The 8694-nt window shown below is 46.3% G+C and overlaps 2 non-coding genes across 2 annotated transcripts; both read right to left on the minus strand.

Moving 5' to 3' along the window:
- Positions 1-72, minus strand: TRNAM-CAU (transfer RNA methionine (anticodon CAU)). The gene has a single exon. It is a non-coding gene; the product is annotated as a tRNA-Met (tRNA).
- A 3038-nt stretch (positions 73-3110) lies between these two features.
- On the minus strand, positions 3111-3183 carry TRNAK-CUU (transfer RNA lysine (anticodon CUU)). The gene has a single exon. It is a non-coding gene; the product is annotated as a tRNA-Lys (tRNA).
- Between the last annotated feature and the right edge of the window lie 5511 nt (positions 3184-8694).

Here is an 8694-nt window from a genome sequence, read left to right on the forward strand (position 1 = left end):
TAGCAGAGGATGGTTTCGATCCATCGACCTCTGGGTTATGGGCCCAGCACGCTTCCGCTGCGCCACTCTGCTGCTTGGTGACTTTAGAACGTTGAGAATATGAAGATTCCATCCTCTGCAGGCTGGGTTGTGATTGGTGGAGCTTTTCAGATATTCTGCCTGTCGCTAACTGCTCACTAGCACATGGCTGAGTGTATAGTGGACTTCATCTGCACGCCTGCAATCCAGAATGTGACAGTCCAGACTCCTTTTACCTACATGCTTCTGTTTGCCACTTCCATTTTACAGGGAGGGGTCAGACTTGTACTTGGAGGATTATAATCAGTGTTATGAGCTTCTTTAGAATTTGTCGAGTGTTTAGTAAATCCCCCCTGTGGGCAGCTGCTGTGATTCTGGGTCATATAGCAGGGAAGTACTACTGCCATTCAGGCTTCTCTGCAGGAGCCCGGCGATCCTAAGCACATACAGCTTCTCACACAGCAGCTGTCTCTGTGGCGCAATCGGTTAGCGCGTTCGGCTGTTAACCGAAAGGTTGGTGGTTCGAGCCCACCCAGGGACGACTTGATTTTATTTACATGTATTTTAGGAAATGTAGGTCAGAACTTTAGAAATTATTTTTTTTCAGGAATTGTGCACATACACGGTAGTTTATATTTCTTGTAATGTTTGTCCCAAATGTATTCAGTGCAGATATGGAAACATTCACTGTAGGAAAAAATAGAATGAGATTGGAATACAGAAAACCTATTTTCAGTGCTGAATAAAATAAATATGAATAAAATAAAGGAATTTTTAAAACTTCATTAGAAAAAGAAAGAAAGAAAGAAAAGAAAGAAAAAGAACCAGTCGCCCAACTTTTTTTATCTATATTTATTTTATATATTATATATTTATTTATTATTTACTAGCTGAAGAGCCCGGCGTTGCCTGGGCATAGTAAATATCTGTGGTTAGTTATAGCACCTCACTTCTCTTATTTTCCCATCAAGCCTCTCATTTTCCCCCTCTCATCTCTCTTTTTCTCCCTTACACCTCTCATTTTCCCCCTCACTCCTCTTATTTTCCCCCTCACTCCTCTCATTACCCCCTAACACTTGTCATTTCGACCTCACATCTGTCATTTTCCGATCACTCCACTATTTTCCCTCACTCCTTTCATTTTGCACTCACACCTTTTCAATTTCACCTCACACCCCTCATTTTCACCTCACATCTCTCATTTTCCCCTCAGTATATACATCTTTGTCATCTCCCTTATATATAGTATACACCTGTATGTCATCTTCTGTATATAGTATATACCTGTATGTCAACTCCCCTGTAAATAGTTTATACCTGCTGTATGTCATCTCCTCCTGTATATTGTATATACCTATGTGTCATCTCCTCCTGTATATAGTATATATCTGTGTGTCATCTCCTCCTGTATATAGTATATACCTGTATGTCATCTCCCCTGTATATAGTATATACCTGTATGTCATCTCCTGTATATAGTATATACCTGTATGTCATCTCCCCTGTATATAGTATATACCTGTATGTCATCTCCCCTGTATATAGTATATACCTGTATGTCATCTCCTCCTGTATATAATATATAGCTGTATGTTATCTCCTCCTGTATATAGTATATACCTGTGTGTCATCTCCTCCTGTATATAGTATATACCTGTATGTCATCTCCTCCTGTATATAGTATATACCTGTATGTCATCTCCTCCTGTATATAATATATAGCTGTAAAAATGTAGAAAGCAAATGGGACGGCACTAGAAACCATATGGAATCCACTGAGTTAGGCTGACTGACGGACCGCTGATGAAGCAGGTATCACGACAGCTGTGGGCATACGGTGCTCAGCATGAAATAACAACGATGCAATCCATGACAAAAGAAAATAGATGCGGCACTCACCCAGAAGAATGCTGTGAATCATGAATTTATTGAAGACAAGTTTTTACATCCGTGAGGACTGCAGGTACATAAAGAGGGTGCGGTGTTGGAGTGAGGACGACGGCCGTTTTGCACGTATAGTGCTTCGACGGGTCCGATAAGAGGTGAAAATGAGGGGTGTGAGGTGAAATTGAAAAGGTTTGAGTGCAAAATGAGAGGAGTGAGGGAAAATAGTGGAGTGATCGGAAAATGACAGATGTGAGGTCGAAATGACAAGTGTTAGGGGGTAATGAGAGGAGTGAGGGGGAAAATAAGAGGAGTGAGGGGGAAAATGAGAGGTGTAAGGGAGAAAATGAGAGATGAGAGGGGGAAAATGAGAGGCTTGATGGGAAAATAAGAGAAGTGAGGTGCTATAACTAACCACAGATATTTACTATGCCCAGGCAACGCCAGGCTCTTCAGCTAGTAAATAATAAATAAATATATAATATATAAAATAAATATAGATAAAAAAAGTTGGGCGACTGGTTCTTTTTCTTTCTTTTCTTTCTTTCTTTCTATTTCTAATGAAGTTTTAAAAATTCCTTTATTTTATTCATATTTTATTCAGCACTGAAAATAGGTTTTCTGTATTCCAATCTCATTCTATTTTTTCCTACAGTCAAGACCCGTCGAAGCACTATACGTGTGAAACGGCCGTCGTCCTCACTCCAACACCGCACCCTCTTTATGTACCTGCAGTCCTCACGGATGTAAAAACTTGTCTTCAATAAATTCACGATTCACAGCATTCTTCTGGGTGAGTGCCACATCTATTTTCTTTTGTCATGGATAATATATAGCTGTATGTCATCTCCCCTGTATATAGTATATACCTGTATGTCATCTCCTGTATATAATATATAGCTGTATATCATCTCCCCTGTATATAGTATATACCTGTATGACATCTCCTTCTGGCTGTCAATTTGCCTTCAACACTTTTCCTTTTACTTTTTCCCCATTATGTAGATAGAGGCAAAATTGTTTGGTGAATTGGAACGCGCGGGGTTAAAATTTCGCCTCACAACATAGCCTATGACGCTCTCGGGGTCCAGACGTGTGACTGTGCAAAATTTTGTGGCTGTAGCTGTGACCGTGCAGATAGATGCCAATCCTGGACATACACACATACACACATACAGCTTTATATATTAGATATCTATAAAAACATTCGCCCAACGTGGGGCTCGAACCCACGACCCTGAGATTAAGAGTCTCATGCTCTACCGACTGAGCTAGCCGGGCGCTTGCTAGTGACTGGGAATCTGAGCTCCTGAGTGATGGGCCTGATCCTGCTGTCCTTGTATGTGTCTATGTTCCCCACATTATAGAGTACAGCACTCTTCATTATCTGACCTTGCTATAGTCTATAATGCATTTAAAAAAAAAACTTATTAAGAGGCATCTCTCTGTTTTGAAAAACCAGAGGCGAGTGGCGAAATGTTACACATCGGGCTGACAGGCAAGGGGCAGGACGTTATATACCGGGCAGACGGGCGAGCTGCTGGACGTTATACAGCGGGATGAAGGGCGAGGGGCCGAATGTTATACACTTGCCAGAAGGGCGAGGGGTCAGATGTTATACACTGGGCAGACGGGCGAGGGGTCAGATGTTATACACTGGGCAGACGGGCGAGGGGTCAGATGTTATACACTGGGCAGACAGGCGAGGGGCTGGATGTTATACAGCGGGATGAAGGGCGAGGGGCTGGATGTTATATACCAGGTGGACGGTCCAGGGTCGTATGTTATACAGCGGGATGAAGGGCAAGGGGTCGGATGTTATACACTGGGCAGACAGGCGAGGGGTCGGATGTTATACACTGGGCAGACGGGTGAGGGGTCAGATGTTATACACTGGGCAGATGGGTGAGGGGTCAGATGTTATACACTGGGCAGACGGGTGAGGGGTCAGATGTTATACACTGGGCAGACGGGTGAGGGGTCAGATGTTATACACTGGGCAGACGGGCGAGGGGTCAGATGTTATACACTGGGCAGACGGGCGAGGGGCTAGATGTTATACACTGGGCAGACGGACGAGGGGTCAGATGTTATACACTGGGCAGACGGGCGAAGGATCGGATGTTATACACTGGGCAGACGGGCGAGGGGTCAGATGTTATACACTGGGCAGACGGGCGAGGGGCTGGATGTTATACACTGGGCAGATGGACGAGGGGTCAGATGTTATACACTGGGCAGATGGGCGGCGAGGGGTCAGATGTTATACACTGGGCAGATGGACGAGGGGTCAGATGTTATACACTGGGCAGATGGGCGGCGAGGGGTCAGATGTTATACACTGGGCAGACGGGCGAGGGGCTGGATGTTATACACTGGGCAGATGGACGAGGGGTCAGATGTTATACACTGGGCAGATGGGCGGCGAGGGGTCAGATGTTATACACTGGGCAGACGGGCCGGTCACTTAGCAGCGATTCGGGCTGCTGGTGGCCGGCGCTGTTCTCTGTGTCCTGGCCAGCTGTATCCCAGTGGAGCAGACCCGCCCCTTGCTCCCTGTGTGCGGCCTCCTGAAGAGGGATCATGGCTGCATCTACCTGCAGGAGAGGAGCTGGTGGACGGCTCACACATCAGTGAGTACCTTCAGCTCTCTGTGCGGTGAGGAGATGGACGCTGCTGCTCACCTCCCGATAAGTCCAGGGCCGTGTGTGTGCCTCTATAGTATTAGCGGCCGCTCTACTGATGTTCACAGATTTATTGCAGGAGTCTGAACTTTCAGGGTCACCCTGTCAGTGCCAGGTCATCGGCTCCAGGGTCACCAGACTGCAGGAACGTTCAGTCTCCTGCAATAAATCTCCCTATACTGATAGTGACCAGAGACTGTCTGCAGAATCCAGCACTGGAGTGATCACGCCTGAACCTGTGACTGGACATCACATGCTATATACATGGCCCCGTATATATACAGTGCATGTATGGCCAGGGCCAGGTGCAGGATTGATCCGTCCAGTGTATATAATACTGTGTATCTGTGCCTATGGTATACAACTATCAGGGGCGTACGTACCGTGGTCGCAGCTGCGACGGGGCCGGGAGCACTCTGAGCTACAAAATGGGTCGCCCGCCCCTCAAATCCTCTGCACAGGCCTTCGTGCGCACTCTCTCTGTGCCCGCACTGACCACGGCCATGGCGGCCCACATGACCGCAGCCCTCGTTCGTGCTTGTGCGTGTAGTTGCGGCCTTTGTCAGTGAGGGAAAACAGGAAAGCGCACGCACCTGGACCTGTGCAGAAGTTTGAAAAGGCCGCCACTGCGTGCACAGACGCCCGAGCCTCACTGTGTCTGATGCTGGCCAGAACCAGTGTCCGAGAACAGCGCTCTCCTCACCAATCCCCGGCCAGCATCTGCTCCATGTCCATTATATAGGTAATACTGCAACTGATGTGTATATACGTTATATAGGTGATACTGCTGTGTGTGTGTGTATATATATATATATATATATATATATATATATATATATATACACACACACTGGAACTATACACTGCAATCACAGTGTCACATATATATTGTATATGCAGCATTTGGCGTTTGACCTGTCTAATGTATATTGACTGTTGTATATACAGTATATAAGTGATACTGCGATTATATACCGCAGTAGCAGTATCACCTATATAATGCATGTACAGCAGTCTATATACATTATATAGGTGAAACTGCGACTACGGTATGTACGTTATATAGGTTATACCACTGTGTGTAATATACTGCGTCCGCTGTGTATAGCCCATATAGGCCAGCCGCAGTGTATATGTGTGTGTGTGTGTATGTATATATATATATACACACACACACACACTCTCTGTGGCTGGCCTATATGGGCTATACACAGCGGACGCAGTATATTACACACAGTGGTATAACGTACATACCGCAGTCTCACCTATATAATGTATGTGTGAGTGTATGAGTATGTGTGTCTATGTGTGTGTGTGTAAGTATGTGTGTGTATACTATACACATACACACACACACACACACACACACACACACCTCTCTGATTAATCGTGAAAAAAGTGCGGACTCTTTATTGGCCCAAATGGCAATGTTTTGGATCAATAACAGAGCATTTCCCTGATATGGAACTGAAATGTTGCCACATGGGCTAATAAAGAGTCCACTGCTTTAAGGGATTGTCTCCCACTAGGACAACCTCATCTTAAACTAAAGCCTATACTCACCTCCTGTGCCAGCGCCATTCCTACAGCGGCTGTGATGTGTTGTGACACGTGATGCCCGGCGCCAGTCAGCGCTGGTGTCACTGTCTCTGCCTTCAGACAAACTGAACATGAAGAGGAAGTCCAGGATGACTGTGTACAAGGTGTATGGAGCGTAGCTGAATGTGTACAAGGTGTATGGAGCGGAGCTGAATGTGTACAAGGTGTACGGAGCGGAGCTGAATGTGTACGAGGTGTATGGAGCGGAGCTGAATGTGTACGAGGTGTACGGAGCGGAGCCGTGTGTGTATGTGGTGTATGGAGCAGAACCGTGTGTGTATGAGGTGCATGGAGCAGAGCCGTATGTGTATGAGGTGTATGGAGCGGAGCCATGTGTGTACGAGGTGTATGGAGCGGAGCCGTGTGTGTATGAGGTGTATGGAGCGGAGCTAAATGTACGAGGTGTACGGAGCGGAGCCGTGTGTGTACAAGGTGTATGGAGTGGAGCTAAATGTGTACGAGGTGTATGGAGCGGAGCTAAATGTGTACGAGGTGTACAGAGCGGAGCCGCGTGTGTACGAGGTGTATGGAGTGGAGCCGTGTGTGTATGAGGTGTATGGAGCGGAGCCATGTGTACGGAGCGGAGCCATTTGTGCAAAGTGTACGGAGCGCAGCTGCGTGTGTAGGAGTAGCTATGTGTGGCCATTATACGGTACGAAGTATCATGTGCGGCCAATATACAGTATGGAGCATCATGTGCAGCCAGTATAAAGTATGGAGCATCATGTGCAGCCAGTATACAGTATGGAGCATCATGTGCAGCCAATATACAGTATGGAGCATCATGTGCGGTCATTATACAGTATGGAGCATCATGTGCGGTCATTATACAGTATGGAGCATCATGTGCAGCCAATATACAGTATGGAGCATCATGTGGGGCCATTATACAATATGGAGCATCATGTGCGGTCATTATACAGTATGGAGCATCATGTGCGGTCATTATACAGTATGGAGCATCATGTGGGGCCATTATACAATATGGAGCATCATGTGCGGCCATTATACAGTATGGAGCATCATGTGCGGTCATTATACAGTATGGAGCATCATGTGCGGTCATTATACAGTATGGAGCATCATGTGCAGCCAATATACAGTATGGAGCATCATGTGCGGTCATTATACAGTATGGAGCATCATGTGCGGTCATTATACAGTATGGAGCATCATGTGCGGTCATTATACAGTATGGAGCATCATGTGGGGCCATTATACAGTATGGAGCATCATATGTGGCCATTATACAGTATGGAGCACTGTGTGGCCATATTTTTTTGTTTATAATTATTCTTTATGAAACAGTGTGATCAGCAGTGCTAAATGGGTGTGGTTGGGACGTGGATATGGGTGTGACTAGTTATGAATGGGTGTGGTCAGAGGCGTGGCCTAAAATTTGCCCTCTTTCCCATCTTCAAAACTTGGGAGGTATGGTTATACACTGGGCAGACAGGCGAAGGGTCGGATGTTATACACTGGGCAGACAGGCGAGGGGTCAGATGTTATACACTGGGCAGACAGGCGAAGGGTCAGATGTTATACACTGGGCAGACAGGCGAGGGGTCAGATGTTATACACTGGGCAGATGGGCGGCGAGGGGCTGGATGTTATACACTGGGCAGACGGGTGACGGGCTGGATGTTATACAGCGGGTTGAAGGGCGAGGGGCTGGATGCCATACACCAGACTGACAGATGAGTGGCTGGATGTTATACATTGGGCGGAAAAGCAAGGTGCCGGATGTTATATACCGTGCTGATGGATGAGGGGCTGGATGTTATATACCGGGCGGACGGGCCAGGGGTTAGATGTTATACACTGGGCAGACGGGCGAGGGGCTGGATGTTATATACCGGGCGGACGGGCCCGGGGTCGGATGTTATACGCATACACATTGGATTGGAGTGCTCCTTTAACCATAACCACTTAGAGTCGTCTCAGAAGGGCGACCCCCTACCCACGAGCACCTTTTGGGGTCTTTCCATGATTACATCTATTTGAGATACTTGCTCCGCACCTCCGTCAATCTGCTGCCGGACGCATACACCGTGTAGTGGCCGTTCCTAGGCACTGCAGCTCCGCTCCTATTCACTTCAATAAGAGCTGACAACCTGGGTGCGGCTGTAGTGCTGATCAAGCTCCGTACACTGATCACATCCAGCCGCCGCTGAGGATGATAAACAGTCAATTTTATTGGGGTTCCAGGTGTGTGACCCCCTCCCCACCAATCTTGAGGCTGATTTAAACCAACAATTAATAGTACAAGTCACATAGTAAAAGTAGCAAAAGTCTTCTGCACCCATGAGTCGCTTGTAAAACCTTCTCTTTAGCAGCCAAAAACAAAAATAAAGTTGCAGAAGACAAAGTGACCAACAGTCTAAATTAATTATTATTAATTAAATAAATTTTAAATGTGAGATATATAAAATGCAACCAATAGGCTATAAGTCTATAAAAGCTCATAAACTAAAGCTTAAGAAATATATATATATAAAAAAAAAATGTT

Source organism: Ranitomeya variabilis, chromosome 5 (genome assembly GCF_051348905.1).
Source record: "Ranitomeya variabilis isolate aRanVar5 chromosome 5, aRanVar5.hap1, whole genome shotgun sequence".
NCBI classification, from domain to species: domain Eukaryota; kingdom Metazoa; phylum Chordata; class Amphibia; order Anura; family Dendrobatidae; genus Ranitomeya; species Ranitomeya variabilis.